The sequence below is a fragment of the Rousettus aegyptiacus genome, unplaced genomic scaffold, assembly GCF_014176215.1.
Source record: "Rousettus aegyptiacus isolate mRouAeg1 unplaced genomic scaffold, mRouAeg1.p scaffold_m13_p_5, whole genome shotgun sequence".
Taxonomy (NCBI): Eukaryota; Metazoa; Chordata; class Mammalia; order Chiroptera; family Pteropodidae; genus Rousettus; species Rousettus aegyptiacus.
The window spans coordinates 103,447,467-103,472,995 of NW_023416308.1; positions in this window are offsets into that span (position 1 = coordinate 103,447,467).

A 25,529-nucleotide genomic window follows, 5' to 3' on the forward strand; every position below is an offset into this window, starting at 1 on the left:
AAGGAAAAAGGTAGGTTTTGACCCTGTCATGTAAAAGAATGAACTGAGATCCGGACACGAGAGGCAACCATTTCCTGGTTGTCCTTTGTTGATCACACGGATTATGAGCACAGTATATTTGCCCAAATTGATGAAATCTGTGCATATGCCACATTGCCTAGATCATGTAGTGCTTTCTGTTGTTGTTGTTCACAGAAAGGATAATATTCTCAAGTCTGAAGGGCATCCAAATGTCATGTGAAAATAGGCCAAAATTTTAAAAATGCTAAGTCTAGGAAAACATCTCTATTTTGCTTTTTGATTCTTTTCTTTTCTTTTCTCTGTGCCAACATCCTGTCATCTCACTTCTAGCCTAGTCCTTTGACATGGTATTGTCATCTCACTTCTGCCTAGTGCCTCTTCCTGAATCCATTTCAGTACCAAAATTTATTACTTTCTCCAAACTAGTATTTTTAAAGGATTATTTCATATTCACCAATTCTGTACCACAAATCTTGTAAGGGCTTTAGACTACCAATATCCTTACTAAAAATTAAAACCCGAACTCCATCAGGCAGGCAGTAATCTAGATCCACTCTATGCCTCTGACATTAGCACTTATTAGCTCCCTGAAGATTCCATTACATAGACTAGTCTCCTCCACCACACGCTCCCCCTGAGATACCTCTGACTCACCTCTGACCCAACATGATATGCTCAATTCTACCTCGAAACACTTTCATGAATTATTTTCCTTACCTGAGGAATCAGTCAGATTCTCTCCATGTTTACAAATTGTACCCATTCTTCAGAATTTCATTTAAGTCTTACTGTCTTTATGCCTTATAAGTACCAGGAAACATTCAATTGTTTCTGCTGGAATAAGTTCTAAGCACCGAAAAAAAATAGTTTTATAATAACAAAACCAAGTAAGATGCAGGTTGTTTGTGGCAACTTTATAGAAGAAATTCAGCACTTTATAATTTTGTAGTGTGTCTTGTTTAAAGCATGCACGTATATTCGCACACATCCAAAACATACGGTCATTTCTGGTATGATAGAATAATTACTCTTAAAATTAAAAATAGTTCTAAAATTAAAATCAGAAACCAATCAGATGAATAAAAATACCATTTATATGATGAGATTTAATCAGGTTCAAAGTGAACTATCAAAAATATTTGTATGAACTGATATCCTAAGTAATGTCAACCACATTAATAAAAGTAAATGAAATAAAACAATATGTTGAAACTTACACATAGGTCACTTTAAATCTGGAAGATATGACAAAGTTATTTTTCATCGGGATTTATTTACCTTCTATGACGATAAAATTTTCTCAGATTTTTAATGTTTCATGTAATAAAATTTTAATAAAGAGTTCTAAAATTCCAGTTCATTTTGAAACACAACCAAATATGCTTTGAAAGACTTTCAGCTTCTTTTAGCATAAACTCTACATTATCAAATATTTTAGGAAAATGAAATTAAAATCTGACTATAAAAATATACAAATATTATTAAAAATAAGCTGTCACTTAACCTGAGGAAGAAGCGCAGTCTCAGAGAACACTTTAGTAAACCAGTGCTACTGACATTGTACTAAGTACGTTAAAAATGTGAAAATCTGTGAAAATAAAATTAACACAATTTTCTAATTAGAATACAAAGAAGAACCCAAATATATAAATCCAATACAGCTGATACATTAACTTCAAAGCTGTGAATATTTGACATCGTTACAGTTTTGGTAGAAGAGGTTTAAGATATTGCTGTTTTTATTTTTCATAGTTATTAAAAATTATAAAAATATGATTATCAAAACAGAAATAGCTTTTTTAAATGTTTGCATTTTAAAAATATCTTATCAAGTAATATGTCAAAATGTGATGATATCTGTATTGAGAATTTGAAAACACTATAAGACAAAATAACTGATTCCTTTTTATGTATAAATTATCATTATATGTTTCATAGAAAAATAGCACTGTTTAAGGAAACTTGCTAAAAAATGTTTTTATAGATTCTCACTATAATTGTATTTTTATTTAAATTTTAAGGCAGATAATTTTAATAGCATTTTGTTCAGTTATTCATAATCCTAATTGAAGTGAGTTAAAAAAAATTTTATTCTGAAATCTGTTTATAACCCTATGAAATTTACAATATGAAAATTTCGAGTGATATTTTAGATGTTAGTAGTTAAACTCTAGACGTTGTTGGAATAGCTTACATATTTTGCCCTTAATATTAATAATCTAAATGGGCCCAATTCACATTCACAGGGTTACTTACCCATTTTTAAGTGTGGACTGTCAGCATTAAAATAGAAATGTTTTAGTTCAGCATGCCAGGAAAACAAATTCAACTATTTTGAAAAATCAAATGATTATTTAATAAATGCGGCCAAGGCATCTAATTATGACATGCTTAAAAGATTCCTAAGTTACAGATACATTTAAATTTTTTTTCTCAAAATGAACATATCAGTTCACAAAGAAACATTTTTAGATTCAATTAAAGGCAGCAGGTATGAGTTAAATATTGGTAAGTTACTGACTTAATTTTGAAAAAAAAAAAAAAATCACTGCTTCTTTGTCAAGCCTCCAGAACAATTTAATTGGAAACTGTAGCTAGACAACACATAGAATGATTTAAAAACCATTTGCAATTATTTATCTGTGTAAATCAAGGCTTTCTTGACACTGTGCCATGAAAAACAAAATTGAGAAATAAATTGGAAACTGAAACTGAATTAAACATGAAATAATTTATACCAACAAAACACTTTTTGGTTCTACTTTATAGATATGAGTTTTGTGTAAGATTCCTTTTGATAAAAACATATCTGTTGTTAAAAGTGGAAAACAATAAAATAAGAACACTGCCAAGGATATAGGACAGACTGAGAGACATTCCAGAAGTGGGGTAATTTTTGTTTAATTTTAGTTGTATTTTTGTAAAAGAAGGTAGAGAGGGTGATTCTGAGATTGATTTTGTCTCTAAGTTTGTTGCTATTGTATCTGGCAGTTTGCATAAATGAACAAGTGCATTAATGTAAGAGTGGCCAACTAAATAAATTTTCCCATGAACATAGTACTGGATGCTTTAATCTCTTTCATTTCACTTGATGTGCGATTCCATGTTTCTCAGTCTAATATCTTGTGGTCTAATAATACTTGACTACTGTTAAAAAACAGGTGGTAAGTGCTCTGACTTAGGAATTTAGGGGATTTTTTTAAAAAGTCTTTCTGTAAGTGTGAGTTACTCAATAAACTTTTATTTTGAAAAATGAATACTAGGATCCTTCGAAAGCCCTCAAAAATATTTCCTCAATATTTTCACATATTTGCATAAGTGATTGTCTAATCTTTTTTTTTTTTTACTTTTTAGATTTATGAGAAAATCTTATTTAATTGTCTGCCTTCCAAAATATTCACAATAATCTTCATTCTCATCAGATTTTCTGTATATAGATATGGTGAAATGAAAATGCTGTAAAGCCTTCTGTGAATAAATAGCTGTCATATACCTGTGATCTGGACTTAGATTTCAGGAGGTTGCTCACTTCTTTTTCTCTCCTGGAAAGTTTTCTATGTCATCCCATTTGAGAGGAGAATGTACCTTTGATAGTGTTCAAAAAGACCTGGATTATGTTTTCTATGGAAGTTTTTAAAGCTCAGTTGGAGGTTGAATGGGTGGGTTGGAATGGAGAATAGAGCGTTATTTTTCACTCTGTACTTCAATAGATGATAAATTGTTAGACCCTAATATTTTAAGAGCCAGTTCCCTGAATATTTCATAGTAACTGGCCACAACCCCTTGTTTGAAAAGAAATATATCAAGATTGGGGTGACCTGGGGCATGGGCTTAAGCTGTCTGTGGTTCCTGGAAACCCTTGTAAGTGGTAGGTAGCTTATTAATCTCTTATTAATAATAACTCTGTTGCAGATAAACTTTTAGCATCTGCTAGAGTCATTTAAACTAAAAGGTATAAGTTGATAAAGGAGGTCTTTACTACTTATCAGAAAAGCTATAAACTGCCTTTCAAAAAAATTTCAGAAGCCTGGTATTCTTTCCCTCTCTTTCATTTACCTGTTTTGTTGGTTTTGTAGAAATTGAAGATAGTTTCTAATATTGGCAGGTAGAATTGGAAGGCAATTTTTTGCTGAGGAATTTAAAAAATTAGATATATGTGCTATTATTTAAGCACCTTAGAGAATGCCAGTGTAGTAAAAAAAGTAATAATTGACCAGATAGTACCAGAAATTTAGAAAATAAATTTTTTTATGATGGCAAACTATAAGTAAACAGTACATATTAAGAGCACATCTGAACTATTTTTATAAACATTTGAAATTTTATTTAACTGATAAAATGCCAAAGAATAACTTTTAAATTCCTATGTTTACATAGTTGTAACATTGATCTTAGGCAGACAAACTGCCAGATATTTATCAAACATAAAGAAAACTGTTTTAAATTCATTTTCTCGTTAACTAAAAACAAAATCAGAATGGCGATGGTTACTTTCATCTTTCACATATCCTGAGATGATGAACATCATCTAACACTTCGCTTAGTGACTGATCACAATGAGTTTCTGAAAAAAGAATTCATATATGGTTGCAGCCCAGATGAATTTTTACACTATAATGTAATATATTGGGAGACCCTCAGAAATGCTCCTAGCCAGTGGGATGTATTAGAATCAACTGGAGAGCTTATTTAACAATACAGAGTTTGGGGCATTATACTATCGGATTCTGATTCAGTCAGTCTAGAGTGACTTTTATGAATGTGAATTTTTTTAAACAAGTTTTCCAGGAAATTCTAATTCACCATCAGAATGAAAAACCATTAAATAACATCGTCCATTTTCCCCTTTCTCTCCCCAGGAAATTAGCACCATCTACTCCCTTGTAAAGACATTGTGTTCTATTATTTCCAAACCTATAGGCATTTAGTCAGTTGCCATGGTCAAGACAAGTGTAGACTAATGTTAGACAGAGGAATTCACATTTGCTTTATGTATACCATGCATCCAGCATGATGCTAAGTCTTATGCAGTTTATTTTAAATTTACAGCAATGCTTTCAGAGAAATCTCATTATTCTATTTTAAAAGGATGACTTCTCAGAAAGGTTAAATATCTTGCTGAAGGTTAAGATTTAAACACTTGTCTTCAAATCCTTCTATAGGATGTCTCCACTATCACCACTGATTAAAAGGAAGAGATCCAAGGCCCAGAGAACGAGGTTTGAAATCTTCAAAGGTATTCATCACAGCAAAGAAACAAGTAAACACCAGTTATGTTTGTTGTCTCCATAACATGTCTTCAAGCTTTTTGGACTCTACTTTGTGACTCAATACACACAAATCTTTCATTGATATCTCCCCTTCAACACTTTGTTTTTTCAGTTTTAGGGTTGCTGTAGTTTCAAGATTGCTTCACTTGCATCTCTTTAGAAACTATGGTAGCTTCAGACATTGTTCCCAATTCTTGGGTACTCCTCCCTTGAGAGGAAGAATGTCCTCTCTCCTTGATTCTGGGTGAAGTTCTCATTAAGTCAATCAATAGAAAAGTTTCATTTTATATCACTTCAGAGGCTAGATCATAAAAGGAGACGCAGCTTCCACTTTGTTCACTGAGTATCATAGAATTACACTGAGCTGTCACGTAATAAGTCCAGCTATCTTGAGCTTGCTACACAGAAGAAGTCAAATGTAGGTAACCTGGCTAACAATTCCAGCTGAGACCAACCAGCCTTCTAGCTATCCTATCCAGGAGCAGGCATGTGAATGAAGAAGCCATCTTGGAAGGGGTCCTGCAGTCCAGTCTGTTGTCTTCTCTGTTCAGGCTTCATGTCTCCTGGAGTATGGGCAAGCAATTCCTGCTATGTCCTGTCTGACTGTGTGACCCACCAAACCCATGAGCAAAACAAAACAGTTATACTTTGGTGTCACTAAATATGGAGTGCTTATAATACTGCAATGTCTTGATGGGGCTTTAGATCTGGATTCTGTTTTTCCTTTTTTGTACTCTAATAGCTCCACATGAACTGACATCTCAGATATAAACTGGTGCTTTACTTCATTAAGATCTTCCAATGAAAAGCTTTGTCTAAATGTTCAGCTCCTATTCTGCTACCCTATGCTGCTTACTCATGTCCCGAATGGTCACTACTGCCAAACCCAGGAGTTCAGCTGCTCGATACTGCATGCAAATGAGAAAATATTCCTTCAGAACAATAGTGCTTATGTTTGGTCTCTAGTTCTGCACCTTTTTTACTTCAAATTAAGAGTTTTATTAGAATTCTTTTATAGCAATTGCCAAGAGAGCCTTAACCTTTCCCTCAGCTTGATGACATTTTAGACAGACTTCTTCCCGCCTCTCAGCCCCTGACCTCCTCATTCTGGCTCTTATACAATCCAGATGGCCTAAACACAAAGGTCCCTCTCCACCCCTTTCTTTGGTCATTTACTTTAGGAAAAATGTCCTAAATTCTTTCTTTGCCCCTTTGAGATGAAAAATTTTTTAGAAAGGTCCGTTGCTAATTTTAACACCTAGGGTTGCTTTCTCTAGGACCTGGGAACAATTCTTTGAAATATAATCATCAAGAAAGATTGTGGGAGGTTGGGCACAGGGCTCCAAGTTGTAAAACTATCTCCTGTCATGAAGATAATAGAAAGTTTACTTTTTTTCTTTGAGTCAGGTCGATTTGCAAACAAAAATGTCCTATGATTCCCACATTCCAGCTCTGAAAAAGTCTCTCACTTTTTGTCTCAATGGAGTTGAGTTCAGACTGCATTCTGGTCTCTCTATCCGATTGTCATAACCTTGAATAAAATCTTCTTTCCCTGTATAATTTTGTCTTGTGTATCTTTTGCTTTGACTGATTACACACAAACAGAGTTCAGAGTTCTATTTTGTATCAATTCATATTAATTTTGTGATCTTGGCTACACTATCTAATGTATATAAAAGGATTCTTATGGCAGAAAAAGCCTAGATTTTGTCCAAAATTAAGTCTCCTATCTGCGTTTATAAGCTTTATGACATAAACATGTCACCTAACCTGTATTTTATCTCCTTTCTTCATCTTTAAAATAGTGACAATGATAGCTTTTAAAAATAAAAATAAAGAAAAGTAAGAGAAAATAATGGAACAGCACAGTGAAAGCATCATTTTTAAATATATAAATGAACAAACTACAGCTGGCGAGGTCCAGAAAAATAGGGAGGGCCAGAGAAATAGGAAGAAGAAAATTATCATTTCTTAAATTTGCTCTGTGTGCTAGACCACAGGCTAGATATTTGTATACAATAGTTCAAGTCAAACTCATAATGCACTTATGGAGTTACTTCTGTAATACTTGTTTTACAGATGAGAAATTGTATAAAGGCTATCTATTCCTAAAGAGATCTTATTACCTTTTCGTTTCCTTCCAGGCATACACATGGATTGTAATTTTCCACTTATTTTATATTTAGTCAGGGTCAAGTTACAATATTTCTACCGTGAGCAGAAGTGGCTGACGAGAGTCACTTCTTGAATGATGCACTTACATGTAGTTGGAAGACCCTTCTCTTCCTTGCTACACTGACCTAGGAGACAGCGCATTCCACAGGACTGTGTAACCACCAACAGCCTGCAACAATAGGTTTCTGGATGGAAAATACTTGCTTTGGAAAGTTACTCAACTCCACAATGGACTTTATATGAACGAGAAATAAACCTTTAATACATTCAGCATAATTGGAAAACAAGATATACTGATGACAAACTTGTTACTGTTTTTCTATACTTTCAACCATCAAAAAACACAATTCCAGCCCTTAACTTATAATGAGACTGTGCATGGGGATCCAGTGAATTCTCTTCTTGGGGGGTGTTTAGACAGGACCATATAGGTTTTGTTTGGTCTCTTAGGCTCTTTACCATTATTCAATTCAGAAAGAAAAATAGTAGAGTCTTGTAAAAATAAAAAAATAAAAAATAAAAAACTACTGAAGGAATATATATGCATTTCTGAACTGTTTGTTCAAATCCTGATATTCACCTAAAGGAAATTATTGTTAATCTTTGAGTATTTAAATTATTTGGTTTGCCAATCAGGGAATGGTTAAGAGTGAAAGGTTATAGTTTTAAATATTCCCACATATAACTAAGAACAGCTTAGAAGAGTAATTTTTTTAAATTTCTGGTTTCAAACAGCAAAACACTAATAAATAATTCAGCCCTTAAATACAGACTGAATCCCTTAAAGGTAAAAAAAAAAAAATGAATATACTCAGCATATTAATGCTTTTCAGATTTTGCTTTGTGAGTTGTTTAGCAATTTTAGATGAATTTATACTGCTTTTATTTGATAACTTTGGGCATTACATTTTTAAGCATATTGAATGAGATACAGGACATGAATACAGATGTTGATCTTTGAGCAACAAATATTTCATATTTTAATAATGCCTTCGGGGCTCTAGAAATACCATCAGGTCTATAAACCTGTATTATATTCCTCTTTTGGCTTTCTGTTCAAACTTGAAAAAGTCACACATTGTTTTGGAATTCAGATTCCTGATTTATAAAATGTGAGAGAAATGCAACAAAATATAGTGATTTGATAAATAATATCAGGTAAAAAAAAATAACAATCATACTGAATTTTTCCATGCATGGCTATGGACAGGTGAGTTAAAGATCATTTCTTAGTGCCTATTATGGTTGACACTATACTGATATTTCTTATAATATTTTCATTTTACTTCTTTTTTATTGAGATATAATTGATGTATAACTTTATGTTGGTTTCAGGTGTACAACATAATAATTCAGTATTTGTATATATTGCAAAATGGTCACCACAGTATCTAGTTAACACCCTTCAATATTCCGGCTTCTTGGAACCACCATCCTGTTCTCTTATATATGTACTTCTTAAGCAAAATAAAATATTTGAACCTAAAACAATTAAGAGTTCACCCAACTTCTCTGATTATGTCATAGAATTGTTCCCACGAAGTGAAAATAGATGTTCCTGGTGAAACAACCTTGAGAAAAGGAGTCAGTGAGGAGGAGGCTCAGCGTTTGATGTAGAGTAATGAGGCCACCTTAAGAAAATTGAGTCCTCATCAAGCTGTGGAGCTACCTTGTTGGCATAATGCATTGTGTATGGATAATGCCCTGAAACTCAATTTTCTTTGGGTCCCTTGGCAGTACCTTTTCAAAATCTTGGCACAGAGCCAACACAATTAAGACATGATCAAGGCAGAGTCACTTCTAACCTGTCATCAGTCTTGTCTATCTTAAGCAGTAGAAGTCCTAAATGAAGAGGTCATCTGTCTCAGAATGGAAAAGAGAAGCAAAAGTTGTTCTCTTAAACTTTTCTTCTATAGCGCTGCACTACATGTGCTCAAATACATAATTTAATAAGTGCATGACACTCCCTCTACTTTTTTTCTATATAAGAGGTAATCTAAAGTGGGGAGATAGATTAGAACTAGGAATGGAGTTCCTGGGGCTATGTTTGAGTGGCTAACATATTCTGTGTAGAGAAAGCCGACAGGCCAAAATTGAACTTGAACTGATAATTATGAAGGCAGCTATAATTCCTTCAGAAGAAATAATTTCTTATGCAATCTTCTTATATTTTTTTTTGTTGATCATAATTGAAAGATCCATCCAGACTTAGACAAATAAGGAAAGAAGGAAGGTATGTGAGAGAGTTCACAAGGCAAGAAATGGTGCATTTTGATGGCTCCTTTCTCATACCAGGTCCTTGATACGTGGGCAAATCAAGGGTGATACGGACATAAACTTTGTATGGTAGTTTGCATTCTATGACAAATGCAGCCTGGATCTGTGATGATGCTTTTGGTTCTATAATGAGCAAGTGAACCAATGAACCATCGAACCTGATAATAAATCAATGTTGGGCCTGATTACATTTTAAATGCATACTAACCATTTAACCTCAATTGGAAGTAGTATTGAAAAAGAGCCTGAAATGATTTACAAGTTTGACTTAAATAAGCAGAAATCTTTAAAATCTAACCCCCCAAAAATCACTTATGCAAAGTACCAAGCTTACTGACACACAGTAGGTATCTAAACAGTGTTTTTTTCCCTGTTATTAATTTTTGGTCAAATCTAAGCTTCTGTCAACTAATGATGGTTATGAATACAAGCTTGCTGACTGAATTGAGCTTACAAATTATCCAAATTTACAATGCTGACATAACAAAAAAGGCTTATTTTTTATAAAAGCTTTGTTAATTTATAACTGATCTATAAAGAATGGTACATATTTAATGTGCATAATTTTATGAGTTTAGGTATATGCATACATCTGTATTAACCTTACCGAAATCAAGGGCTTCCTCCCAGAGTTTCCCTGTGTCCTTTTACCGCCCATCCCCAATGGTAAGAATACTTAACTTCAGATTAGTTTTGAAGTACACAGTACTGTACTGTTAACTATATGCATTTTGTTATTTAGCAGAACATATTGATATAGCATAAATAAAAAAATTTCACCCACTGAATAACAACTCTCCATTTTTCCCAACCTCTAGCCCCTGACCACCACTATACTATTACATTCTTCTATGAGTTTGACTATTTTAGATAACTTAAATATATATATGGTTTAGTCACGTAAGTTTTCAGCATGTTATCCTATAATGAAACTGAAATTTTACTAATCCGCATTTTTATGAAACAAAAGTAATATTTAGTTTAATTCAAATTATCAACAATCTATTGATAAGACAAAGCCGAATCTATTGAATACCTAGAGAGTAAGACCATCGCCTCTGCAGAATTTTGGCAGTTTCTTGGAGGAAGGAACAAAGGGACATATTGAGAAATGGAAGTTTGATTGTGGGGGTAGGCTTTTCAATGTGGAGACTTGATTAAAAATGGAAAAGATCATGATATTTTTCTGTGGTAGAAACAATGCAAAGATTTTTAGGCAAATGATTCAAACAATTTTAGGGTGTGAACTATTGATGAGTGTTTCAGAAAGTTTTTATAATGAACATTCAAGTCATTTCCCTGGATATGTAACTCTCAACAAAATAAAGTCATGTTAATAACAGTGTAATAGCAAAATCACATGGATAAGATAGTTATAGTTTTAGTACTTAGTGTCTATGCTGTGGGTGGAGACTTATAGTTTCCTCTCTCAGTATGATTCCTATTTGTATGGCCCTATGCTAGGAATACCAAAATGGATAGAATAGCATCTACCTGAAGGACATCACAGAGTTGTGAAAACTTTAAAAAAAGTAGTATTAATTACATCACTATGACAATGATATTATAGCCATAGAACAAAATGCCAAAGAAGTTCAGAAAAAGAAACTCAACTCTACTAGGAAAAAACAGTAAAGTTTTATTTGAAGAGTTACTATCTCATTTGAGCTTTGAAGGACAAGTAGGAGTAACTGAGTAAGTGCAGGAGGGATAGGAGGAAATATATCATAATGGAAAATTATCAGGTATAAATGTAGCCAGACATGAAAGAACTCAAGGGGCTCAAAAAACCACTTTGGCTTGGGTGATATGTTTTCTTCAACTAGGGGAAAGTGACGATCATTAAGAGCCTTGAATTCTATATAAATATTTTGTCCTTAAACAGAATTGAAGGTTTGGTTCCAAACCATTGCAATAAAGTGAATATCACAATAGAGTCATATAACTTTTTTGATTTCCCACTGCATGTAAAAGTTATAACTATACTATACTTTAGTCTATTAAGTGTATAATAGCATTATGTCTGAAAAATAATGTACGTGCCTTAATTAAAATATACTTTATTGCGAAAAAATGCTAACAATCATCTGAGCCTGCAGTGAGCTGTAATGTTTTTTGCTGTTGGAGGGTATTTCCTCAATGCTGATGACTGCAGACTGATCAGAGTGGTGGTTGCTGAAGGTGGCTATGGCTGTGGAAATTTATTAAAATAAGGCAACAATGAGGTTTACTGCACCATTTGACTCTCTTTCACTAATGATTTCTTGGCGGAATGTGATGTTGTTTGATAGAATTTTATCTACAGAAGAATTTCCTTCATACTTGAAGTCAGTCCTTTCAAACCCTGCCACAACTTTATCAACTAAGTGTGTGTAATATTCTAAGTCTTTTCTCTTTTTTTTTTTGTCATTTCAACAATCTTACAATGTCTTCAACAGGAGTAGATTCCATCTCAAGAAACTATATATTTGTTCACCCATAGAAGCAACTGCTCATTGTTCAAGTTTATCAAGAGATTGCCGCAACTCAGCCACACCTTCGAATTCCACTTCTAATTCTAGTTTGTGTTATTTCCACCACATCTGCAGTTATTTCTTCCATTGAAGTCTTAAACTTCTCAAGATCATCCATGAGAGTTGGAATCAATTTCTTCCAAACTGCAGTTAGTGTTGATATTTTGACCTCATTCCATGAATCACAATGTTATTAATGGCATCTAGAATGGTAAATTATTTCCAGAAGATTTTCAATTTATTTTGCTGAGTTCCATCAGAGGAATCACTATCTATGGCAGCTCTAGCCTTGCCACATATGTTTCTTAAATAATAAAACTTGAAAGTTAAAATTATTCCTTGATCCATGGCCTGCAGAATAGATTTCATGTGAGCAGGCTTGAAAACAACATTAATTTTGTTGTACATCTCCATTGGAGCTCTTGAGTGATCAGGTGCCTTGTCAATGAGCAGAGATAATTTGAAAATTCTCAACAGTAGGCTTAAAATATTGAGTAAACCATATTGTAAACAGATGTGCTGTCATTTAGGCTTTGTTGTTCTATGTATGGAGCACAAGCAGAGTAGATTTAGCATAATAATTCTTAATGGCCCTAGGATTTTTCAGAATGGTAAAAGAGCACTAGCTTCACCTTAAAGCCACCAGCTACATTAGCTTCTCACAAGAGATTCAATCTGTCCTTCGAAGCCCTGAAGCCAATTGATTTCTCCTCTCTTACTATGAAAGTCCTAGATGACATCTTCTTCCAATAAAAGAATATTTCATCTACATTGAAAATCTGTTGTATAGTGTAACCTCCTTCTTATCTTAGCTAGATATTCTGGATAAGTTGCTGCAGTTTCTACATTAACACTAGCTGCTTCGCTTTGCACTTTTATATTATGGAGATGGCTTCTTTCCTTACACCTCGTAAACCAAACTCTTCTGTCTTCAAACTTTTCTTTTCTAGCAGCCTCACCACTCTCAGCCTTTATAAAATTGGAGAGAGTTAACATCTTGCTCTGGATTAGCTTTTGGCTTAAGGGAATGTTGTAGCTAAGTTTCTTTTCTATCCAGACCACTAAACCTTTCTCTAAATTTCATTTCTTATCACTTGTATATTCACTAGAGTAGCATCTTTACTTTGCTTCAAGAACTTTTGCTTTGCATTCACAACCTGGCTAGTACAAGGTTGTTAGTACAAGAGACCTAGCTTTGGGCCTATCCCAGCTTTCAATATGCCTTTCTCACTAAGCTCAATTATTTTTAGCTTTTGTTTAAAGTGAGAAGTGTGCGATACTCGTCCTTTCACTTGAACACTTAGAGGACGTTGTAAGGTCATTAATTAGCCTAACGTAAACATTGCTCTGTGTCAGGGATTAGAAACAGGTGAGGAGAAGGAAATAGGGGGATAACCAGGTGGTAGAGTAGTCAGAACACACTCAACATTTATTGATTAAGAAATTGGGGTATGCTTAAATCTGACAATAATGGACAAAAGTGGAATCTGAAAAAAAAAAAGTTGAGAGGTAGATTGATCAAAGGTCGATGTTTTGTGAGATGGGTATGTCAGAAAGAAAACAAGAAAATGAAAGCAAGAATATGGCAAATAATTGGTTGAAGAGAGGCACAGTGAATTCTCAGGGAAAAATATATAAAGTAAAAATCCAATAGGCTTAATGTGAAAGAAAATATAGGAATGAAAGGAGCGTAAGTTATGATTATAAAGGAGCACTAGATGACAGGTGAATTCAGTTTGGGATATGTTATTATGGCAATATGTTATCCAGGTCATCTTGAAGTAAATCTAAGTTTTGGTGAATGGGAAGATATGAGGCCATAGTCAAATATTCAATTTATTAATTCATTTTCTTTATCATTATATTTATTTACATTGAATCATAATAAATTTTAGTTCCTGGTCTTTGCAGTGTATGGCTGAAGTAGAGAGAAAGTAATTACTATTCCGAGTGACTATATATTCTGTCCCCCCCAAGTAAGTTATGATTTAACATTATCTTAGCATAATTATGAATAGCATACCTTTTTAGTCTTAGAACTATCCCTTTTAGAATAATTAATTTTAAGTTGCCTTAGTTATTGATATTGAAGTCATCAGGCAACAGGAGCCTGGATTTTGAAGTGGATCATCAGATCAACATTGATGTCACCAAGTACAGTGGCTGAACTTGGGATAGGTAAAGAACTGTGAAATATGTCACAAAGTCTTCCAAAATTATGAAAGGGTGACCAAATCAACAGTACATAATAGGCCTTGAGGAACAAAAAAGTTTGTTATAGAATAGCTATATTTTCATAACTGGAATCTTTTTTTTCTTTCTTTTAGTGAGTTTGGGAAGCCTAAAGGATAATAGAATGAGATTCCAGAAATCCTAGAGGCGGAGGTAAGAAAAAGAGTTAAGGAAAGATGTAGTTAGGTAAAAGGAAGCACACTCTGTGTATTTTAAAATATCATTGACCACAGTTACTAATATTTTAGGTAGTGACCACGCATAACAGGACTGTGAGGCATTATCATTTTAGCTAAATACATGTTGTTTTTCTTTTCCAACAGAACTGATCCCAGAAGTCTCCTATAGAAGGAAAATAGGTAACTGGAGGAGCTCAGGCCTCTAAAAATGGGTTAACTGCTTAAATTGATTTTACTTCTGTGCATGACTAGTTCAGGTGAACAGGTTGGCAATGAAACATACCAATTCTCAGGACTGTAACTTCCAATTGGAAATAGCAACAATTTCTCGAGGATAAAAAGATGACTTGTTTTGGAAGGAGCCAGGAGGCCTCCAAGAAGAGGGTGGACATGGAGGTGGTTTTAGATTGAAAGAGGAGTTCTCTTGAATATGCATTCAATTTCAGTGGGATAGTCAAGTTGAAAATATCAGTAGAAGTTGGAAAAATGTCAGAGTCGACACTCTGTAAAAGTCATGTTTAGTTTAAGAGAAACATTTGCAAACCACTTTCTTTGAGTAAAGAATTGGAATTATGACAATGAAAAGGAGCAGGAGAGGGTGAAAAGGAGAGTAGAAGGAGATACAAAAAGGGAAAAGAGGAAATGTGTCTGACCATAGTGAAGTGTCTAAAGAAAATAGGAAATGTTAAAGAAGTAGGAAAAATATTATACTTGAAAACAAGAAGATAATTTCAAGAAGCACTGTGATACAAGGGCAATCATATTAAATGAGAAAAATGCCTTGACAGGCGTAAGGTCTTCTATAAAAAATATTATACAAAACAATATCAGGTATAAGTTGTTCCACCAGGTATGATATATCGATGGACTTCTCATGATGAGATGGTGTTACTGAAAATGATTAAAACTCCATAGGCAGGTAACACTGCAATTATTAATAAGCTGTCCCACTGAGTGAGTATAAAGACAGCCCTGTTTGTGTATTCTGTAGCTGCTCAAGTGGTATTATCTTTGAGCTTCATAGTCTGTCTCATTTTTCCTTTCATTCATTCAACGAATACTTACTGGTCTTCTTGAATGCAGAAACAGTAGGCTGATTGCTGTCTTTCAGAAAACACTGTCACATTCCTGAGGATTGAATGGCCTGTCTTTCAGGGGACAGGGGTAATAGAGGTGTAATATTTTCTATTGTTGTTCCTATGTTTGTATACATTATTAGGAACATCTAATTATCCAATGTGTATTTTTAAAAAATTCCCAGCAACCTTATTTTATGAAACTTTCTCTATCTGTTTGCTAGTGTGCATTATAATGCCCTCATTTTGCTGGTATTGAACCATGTATGTTTGCATATCTGATGGAGCATGATCATAAGCAAATAACAGCTGTGGGTGATTATCTCAAGGACTCTTGGTTAATATTGCAACTATTGGTTTAAAAGATGGGCTGGAAGGTAAGAACAGAAAATGCTTCTGTGTTTTGGGATATTTAAAATGTTGAAATGGAACATGAATCATGTCTCAAAGAATACAAATCCCCCTGTCAAGATGAGTCACTTTGATTAGCATTTCCTAAAACATATCCTACAGAACAGTAACAAGCAGGATACTAATTTATTAAAGGGTTCCTGGTCAACCAAGTGTAAAAAAATTTAGATTAGAACAAGTTAAACAGGTTTCTTGGCTGAAAGATTTCTCAAAGCCTTTAATCTGATAATTTGCTTTATGCTCTACAATCAAGGGGCAGAATCGACCAGTTATTTGACCAGGCCATATTCATATACTTTAGGAATACTGGTGTTTTATGAAATCCAGTCTTTGACAAGCATGATGAATTACCTTATAAAGTTGTTCCAAGGCTTTGAAAGGATTTGTTTCACCAATTTAAAAATTTTATGATAATACACTTAAATTGGAGGTGTTTAATTGTTTGATTTGTTTCTTAGTTTAAATAGAACATACAAATAAACAGTTCTATCACAAATAAGCAGGTTAAAATCAGTGGACGATATGTGACCAGTATTAAATAATAAGCTTCAATTTGCTGAAAATATGATTCTTCAGAATTCAGTGAAAAATAGTAGGCAATAGACCATGCTGGCTAAGCCCATATGTGAGGGAGATAATTTGGCTGTGAACAAATACTAACTTTGACATTACTAACTATAAATTGGGGTAAGTTTCAAAACTTTTCTGTTCCTCAGTTTTCTCATCAGGAAAACTAGAAGAGTAATCATAGCTAACCTCACAAGTGAGTTAATAGATATAAAGCACACAAAGTTTCTGCTTATAGAATTGCATGATAAATGTTACAGACTTTATTGTTATATGCAAAGGCATTGTATTAAGCTTGATAAATAAGGAATACTAAAAGCATGAATTAATAAGTTGAACCCAGAAAGGCTGTATGTTGGGTAGACTAGTATTCAAATTTGGATATTTCTTCTAAAATACTAAAACTGAAGAATTGGATGTACTGTGTAATTAAAATCATTTATCTAAAGATGTGTTGTACTTTGCAATTTATGACAAATGAAACAATTTAGTGTCATTTCTTAATAGAAACTGATAACTTGCTTTAGGGAAATTTATTAATTGAACTCAACTTCTAAACTAAAAAGATTATTATTTATGTGCAATATTGAAAAAAATAATTTTTATTCACTAATTTCACAGGCCCAAGAATCATTTTTATAAATAAGGAAACTGAGGCACAAAGAGGTGAGGATAATTAAGCCAAGACTTCATAATTAATAATTTACAGAGGTGAAATTTGAACCTGGCTGCATATGATTTTCAACTAACTACAACATTACATTATTTGCTATGATATTAAAGGAGTTTTGAACATAGAATTCAAGAGCCACATCAAGTAAGTAGAATTTTTAGTTGTATAACCAGAGTAGGAGTAGAAGAATGTGCTTTTTGGGGAGACATAGAGTGGAATTTCAGTACCTTAATCTATGAACAAGAAATTCTTTCAGATATCTTTCATATTTATCAACTTTCAACATAAGGGCATAGAGCTTTAGATCATTTAAATAACAGATGAGATTCAAAACAATGCACTGCTTGAAAAATGCACAGACTAACTGGCTAAGTCTCCAGGTGCTACTCTGGAAAATTTAGGAGTAATATCCCTAGGGAAAATTTCATCCAGCTGCCTTTGATTAGAGAATAGAGCAGTCAACTCACGAATTTCCAGAGAAGCATGCATGCCTCCTGACTTGTGAATAATTAGTCAATTTGGTTTTTGATGGCCGTTGTCCAGTAACTAACTATGGAGAACAAAGGAAGGACAAAGAACATAGATAGACAAAGATAGCCTCTTTTTCTATCAAATACATAGCTTTACACTATTTTCTGGTTGTCTCAGTCATGAACATAATTACGAAAAAGTTTCACTAAGCTACGTCTTATTGGTATGAGCTTTGAATACTTTCAACACTTACGACAACATTTAGAATGGCCTAAAAGGAACAATTTCATGCACAAACAAGAGAGTGATAGACTGGCTACTCATGATAAAATATAAACCAAGTAAGCTTCTGTGTCCATTCATTTCTTTCAGAATATTTGTTAATTCTGCAAAGCTAGAATCTTTTTTCAATATTAATTATTTGTAAGTATAGACTACTTTTAGTTTTTTAAAAATAATTGGATATAGCTAAGTTTGATTTTTGTTGAAAATCATTTATTTCGCATTAGCTAAATCTTACAGGGGTTGGAAATATATTTTAATTTATCTAATCTCCTTTATTTGCCTAATAGTTATTCAAAATCTTTACTTACAGCTCACCCTTTTGATCCTGTACGGCATATATAAAACACCCACCTTCAAATAATGATTCCTAATTCATTGTAGAGTATGGAAGAGATAATGATATAACTTATATGTCCTTAAGGGAAGTCAGTATTCAAGAAAAATTAATCATAAGTAATCATAAGAGTTTCTATAGAAAAGCTGGAAAAGAGACATGAGCTTCGGTACAAAACATTACTTTTTCCTATTTTAACCACTTTGCTTTACTACTTCTACTTTTATTTTTTAATTAGTTAAACAAAACAGTTGCTCACTCAACCTTCAAATTATGTGCATATCTGTTGGCAGAACATTTCACTACTAGCAATTTATTCAACAGAAATAATGCACACATATATAAAGATTTTATGGACTAAGATTATCTATAAAGAATTATTTATAACAGTAAAAAGTTGGAAACTACCTAATTATCCATTTATAGTTTCTGACTTAAAACTGTATGGTTAACTATAAAATGGAGTGTTATAAAACCATTATAAAGAAAGTTAACTAAATCGACTGACACAGAAAAATGATTAAAAATACTAGTAGGTGAACAAAAACAAAAGCAGGGTATGTAACATATAAATAAACAAATAAATACATCTATGTACACACACATATATATAAAAATATTTAAATTATAATTTTATATTTTTTTTAATAAAACATGTCTATGGTGGTTATCTCTGTGTAGGGTGGGGGTTCAGGACTTTCCAGTGTACTCTATATATTTATGTACTTGATATTTTGGGGAGAAATAAACTTTTTTTCCTCTCTAATCAAATTATAGAGACAAAAAGGTAAATAATGTTGAAAATACATTTTAAATTATATATATAATAAAAATTATTTTAAACGAGTATATTTAATGAATTCTTGGTTATGACTATGAAATATAAACGTTATTTATTCTCCTCTAAACAATAGCAATCCAGTGAGACAAACTAACATATTAAACAAAAACATATTTTTTCTCTTAAAAAGTACTCATTTTTAAAAAGAAAAAATATATATATGCACACATATGAATACATATGCATACATATGTGTATCTACATATATGACATGTGTATATGCCAATAGATAGATAGATATAGGATATATACATCAAAAATCATTTCTGAAGCAGATGAGTACATGTATCTATATTCTCTTTCTAATCCTGCAATTTAGATGACCTAGTTTCTCTGCTCAACCAGAGACGTATACTCAGCCATTTGAAATGATGGCAACAATTCCATGTAGGCCCCTTGATAGCATTTTGGGCATTCCACATTCCAGTCAATAGATATACGTATTTGCAGTCTGATTACTCTTTTGATTTCAAAAATTACTGCTTAAATATTTTTAGACACTAAAAATCTTTTGAATCATTTAATATTTTTTTATTGCTGATGTGTTTTGAAAAGGTCCACCAATGAGTAAGCCTGAATTCAAATTTTTTATATGAGGAAAAAGAAAGAATACTCTCCATGTTGAAGTATCACTCTGCTCCATTAACAGCCACAGGCAGGCCAGAGGAATTCAGCAACTCAAATAAATTAATTAGTGAAACTACCAATTAATTTGCAGCCCATTTATCAGAAAAGCTTAATGACTCTGACATAAGCCCATATCTCATTTCACAACCTGCTGTACCACCCCTGCTCCCTGCAGCTGTTTCTTGTTGTTCTGCAGAACACCAGCACGCTCCAAAATGCTTGCCAGAATTGGTGTCCCCGGGTTTTCTGCACCTCTGGGGTAGGGGCCTGGTGGAGATGTGGGCCAGCTGATGTGGCCATGATGCCAGTCTTTCCTTTTCTGCTCAGTCCTTTTGGCCTATTTACATGATATTAGCAGATTGTTCCTTATTCTCAGATGTTTTACAACTTTCAAAAAAAAAAAAAAAAAAAGGTTTTATTGCTGTCATTCCATTTTTCATGTTGAAGAAAGGTGAGATCCAGAATGAAAGAGAGGTCCAGAGAAACACATGTGTACTTCAGTAAAAAATGATAACACATCAATCCTAACTTCCATTAAAGAAAAAAGGAATTATATACTTGGCAGTTTTCACATATCATTCATTCAGTCTGTTTTTAATAGCTTATTGCATCCTGCTTATCTTAGAAACAAAGACATACGCGGAACATGGAGGGGATCTCTCCCTTTCATAAATATAGATTGATATTCTCATTGTTCATTTTCTTTGGAAAAAATAACTCCAAAAAATTGCAAAAGGAAAAACTAGGAAGCAGTCCCAAATGGTAGCTCTTTTCATACAAATAATTATTGAAAATGTCGCCCTTCTGTACTTCCATTCCTGCCGTAGCAATGTCCCTTCTTCACTCCAACTGGCTTCAACATAAACCTGGACTTTATGTGTAAATTGCAACTTGTAATCTCCAATTTTAAAGTTGGCTCTCATTTTCACTTTGTGTTACCACCTTAAGGTTTTTAGGTAACCATAAAATTTAGGTCAAAAGAATAACGGAGCTGTTAATCAATAATTATAACTAACATTATCTTCCACAGGAGTTGCTTAGAAATGAAAGTTATGTTTAGAAATGGAAGTTATGTTGTGTGTCAAAAAGTTCTGTTTGATTTTAACTTACACAGATTTATCCGATTCAAGAAAAAGAAGCCCAGTATTTACTACCTGTTACATATGCAGAAAATGAACAAGACATAAAAGGCAATATAGAAATAAAGATTAAGAATTCAGATAATTTAGGAGGAATGACTGTGAGCATGTGTGCACAGTTGTGAGCACACATATCTCTCTGATAGATAGATAGATAGATAGATAGATAGATAGATAGATAATCGATAGATAGATAGATAGATAGATAGATAGATAGATAGATAGATAGATAGGGAAAAGGAGAGATTTACTATAAAATATTACTACAACAGGGGGAAAGGAACTGCTACTTCGGAGAGGGAGACTATTTCAATAAGAACACTCTCATTATAAGAATAAGAACTGCAAGCACCTCAAAGGTTAGTCAGAAAAGAGCTTTCTTTTTATAGGGAGAAGTAAACAAGGCAAGAAAGAACGAGATGCCAGTAAATGGGAAGAAACAATTATTCTATAGAACAGTAGATCAGAGGCTGTTTTGCTTGAGGTCAGTCTTTTCCCAGGAAGATATTTAAGGAGAGGTTGTAGGTTGGCTCAGGGTGAGGGAGGCTGGTTCTAAGTTCTGGGGCCCTGCGGAAAAGGAAGAAGCTTATCTAAAGTTTGATAAAGTCTTTATACCAAAGGCTTTTTTGTTTTTGTTGTTTGTTGTTGTTGTTGTTGTTTGGTCCAGATTGGTCAGTGGATACAAGCAGTTTGGCTAACATTTATGAAGCAATGGATGAGAATTTAGAGGGCTTGTGTCTGTACATGTCACAGGCAAACAAGGAAGGGATCTGTGAATCTTTTACAAGTCATATGGGAAAATATGGTGCCTTGCGATAAGCCCGTTAAGACCAAAGAAGGGTAGGAGGACTTCTTAATCATTGTCATTTTCCAGAGCACCAGGCTAATATAAAATATAATAGTGTCAGCACCATCCCCTGAGGAATTTTGTCTGTTCTGTTTAGTATTGTACGCCCAGTACCTAGGATAGCATCTAGCTTATTATTGGTCTTAAATACATATTTTTGAGAGGTCAGAACAGATGTTCTTATGGGAAGAGAAATTATCTCCTTCACTATTTTCCTAAGTCTATAAACAGACAACCTTCTTTTAAAATGCATTCAGTAATATACTTAAATCCCTCAAGTAGAAGAACCACATTTTAAAGATGTCACTATCATCACCTCCTTTTATAAATGAGTTTTCATTTATGGAATGGAATTTGAACTCTACTAAATAGTAAGATCTTTCTTTTCTCATTAAGAACTGGATTCTATTCTTGGCCATTATGGCAAGGGTCAATAATATCTGATAATTCATGGCATTTCGTACACTTCAGTTTTTGCACAGACCAATGAAACAATTTTCATTTGATCTTCACCGCGACCCTATGAGGTAGGTAAGAAAGTTTTGATTATACATGACTTAAGAAACATTAAAAATAAAGCCTAGTAAAAAGTAGTGTTTTCATGGTTTTATAGGCATTCAGAGGAGAAGAAAAGATTATTACCTAGGTCAGAGTTTCTCAACACTTTTAAAAAATCACTCCAGATAGCCTTTCAAAACAGTTTTTCCTAATTACCTATTTTTTCTAATCATGAATTTCTATTATTATAGACAAACTATATATTATTTTATACACCACATGTATATTTGTGCATCTTCCATAAAATAGGATTTTTTCACCCCAAAGAACCAGTTTTTACATTCTTGGAGATGACATCCCCCTGCAGAGAACACATGGCTTTGTTTGACAATTTTCCCCATGTTGTCTCACATACTGTGAGCACCTACATTGGCATTTGCATGGCATATGCTTACTTATTTAATTTACACAACAAAGTTTACTCCCATTTTATAGATAATAAAATCAAAGTCCAGAAAGCTTGAATGATTTGTGTGATGACACATATCTAGTCTCTGCTAGAGAAGAGATGTAAGTAAAATGCCTAGCCTTCTGTGCTCTTTTGAACTATTATAAAAGAGCCTTCTGTGTGTTGTATCTATAAAGATTTGCTATGATAAGTAGACAAACATTCAGTGCTGAGTATAATACACTCTCCCAGTATTCTAAAAATAACCAATAAAAAAGAAAAATCTCTGATCAAAGTTAATAAGCTACTCTCCCAAACACACTGAGTGCAGTGATGTGTGCTCTATCGATTTTGAAGTCTTGTACAAGGATCTGAAATTAGAGTTGTTGTTCAGAAAACATTGGTTGACCCTCTTATGAGTGACTGAGTAAATTAATGACCTGTTTTTCTCAAATATAAAATGTGAAATAAAGATAGATTTTTAAAATTTTTCTTGTTAGAAAAATAATACATCACGACATAGAACAAAATGCAGAATGTGTGTGGGACTATATTAAACTGATAATAAAGATTTTCCTCTAATATCATTCTATTGCCAGTAATGCCAATTTATAGATCTTCTATCTATCTGGTTACAAGCTTTAGACTTTAGAGATAGTATCCAAGGAGCCTGATGAGGATGAGGTGTAAGCTTTATCAGTGGGGCTTAATGTTCCTAAAAATGAAGGGCTTCTTTATAAGGCTGGACTAGAGAACGTAGCTGAGACCTAAAGCCACTCGACCTCACAAACTTTATCACTGGAAAAACAGAAAACCTCTAAGCATGCTAGCTATCCATATGAGAAGAGTAGAGAGTGTGTCTTTGATTATTTTGTAGATTCAAGATGCTGGGAGAGATGAGAGAGAGGAAGGTAGAGTGAGAGGATGGGGTGGGGGGGGGATCATTTTATACTTTTAAAAGTGGTAAACACATTCACACATATTGCTCAAGATATAACATCCTTACCATATTTTTTTCTTGGGATACAGATCAAGTAAAGGAAGGTAAGGAGACTAAAAGAATTCCCTCTTAATACTGCCCCTTCCTGGGGAGTGGAGAAGGATTTATATCAACTAGTAAAAGGAAGATGGAACGATAACTTTCCAACTAAAAACCTTTAGTTAAGCGGGTGCTTTGAGCTGTTATTCGATATTAGTAATAGTCATAGCTATTTGAGCTGCAAGTGACAGAAAATCAATAGAACTTGTTTTGGCAAGGAAATTAATGTATTGGAAGAATATTAGACTTGAACTTGTAATAGAAGAAGTGGTTGAAAACTAAACAGTAAGAAAGAAAGGAACAAATAAATTAGGATGCCACCAAAACTTATTGTATCCATCTGTCATGTCTCGCTTCCTCTGGAGAGCATGCCTCATCCATGCATGGGCTCTGTTTACTTCAGACCACTTGACAGGATCCACAGTTATCACTGACAGGTAATGAAACTCATATTCTAGTGAAGGACTCTCTCTCCTTCAGTTCTGTTAAAAAACAAATATTGTAGATGAACTCTCATTGACTTTGCTTTGGTCATTAGTTGGGCTCAATCCACTGGGGCATGAGAACAGAACTGTTACTGGAACCACACTGCTGAGCAGGGGCAGCAATTATGGGCAGTAGATATGATATGAGTACAGTTTATCTGGACATATCTGTATTTAGGTGGTCAGCTTGAGAGATAGACTGACAATGGATCAGAAAAGAACTGCCTTTTTTTTTTTTTTTTTGAAGCATTGGTGTTGAGTATGGCTATACCTATCATTTAAAAAAATGTAAAATGAGAAAAAATATTAAAACAATAATTAAATTAAAAGTGAGATTATTCACATGAAAATAAGTTTTCAAGTACTGGAAGGTTTTACTTTATTATGCCTTTTTGGTGGGTATGTGTTAATTTATAAGACATTCATTATTAATCTCAGATGCTGCAAATAATGTACTATGAACAGTTTTTGTGGTCACCAATCTCTGAATGGCTTGAGGACATTTGAGACTATCCTATGAAGAGAACATTGGTATGATCCAGAAACAGTCTTCCACTATAGAAGCCCTAAATGCCAAACATTCTTTCCCCCAGTTTCTCTTAAGAAATATGAATTTGACCAATTCTGGATCTACACAAAACTGAATCACAAGTAACTGAGCCAAAGGATTAGAGGCAGCTGGCAACAGAAGCAGAACTATCCAGTTTGTGGGGCTCCAGGAGAAACTGGCAATGGCCACCTTGACGGACTAGTTCTGGGCTCTGATATTGTCTCTGAACCTTGCACTGTCCAGTTTTCTTTATTCCTGCTTATCTTCTGAGCCTGGTTTCCAGTATTCTGGATTTCTTAGCACTAACCAACAAGCACATAATAAGCATTTTTTCCTGTTTAAATAAGTTAGAATTAATTTTCAATGTTTGTGATCTAGACCTTTGCTTGGTACGTAAGAAGAACTCAATGTCCTAAGAACTAGAGCCCTCTAAGAATAAATCACATGTAATAAATAAAATCACTTGGAATTTATTTTCAGTTTAATGAGAAAATAAGGTCAGATTTATATATGGTTTGTCAGAAACACAGTTCTGTGTAAAGTATACCAGCATTTAGTCTTTGTGAGTGAT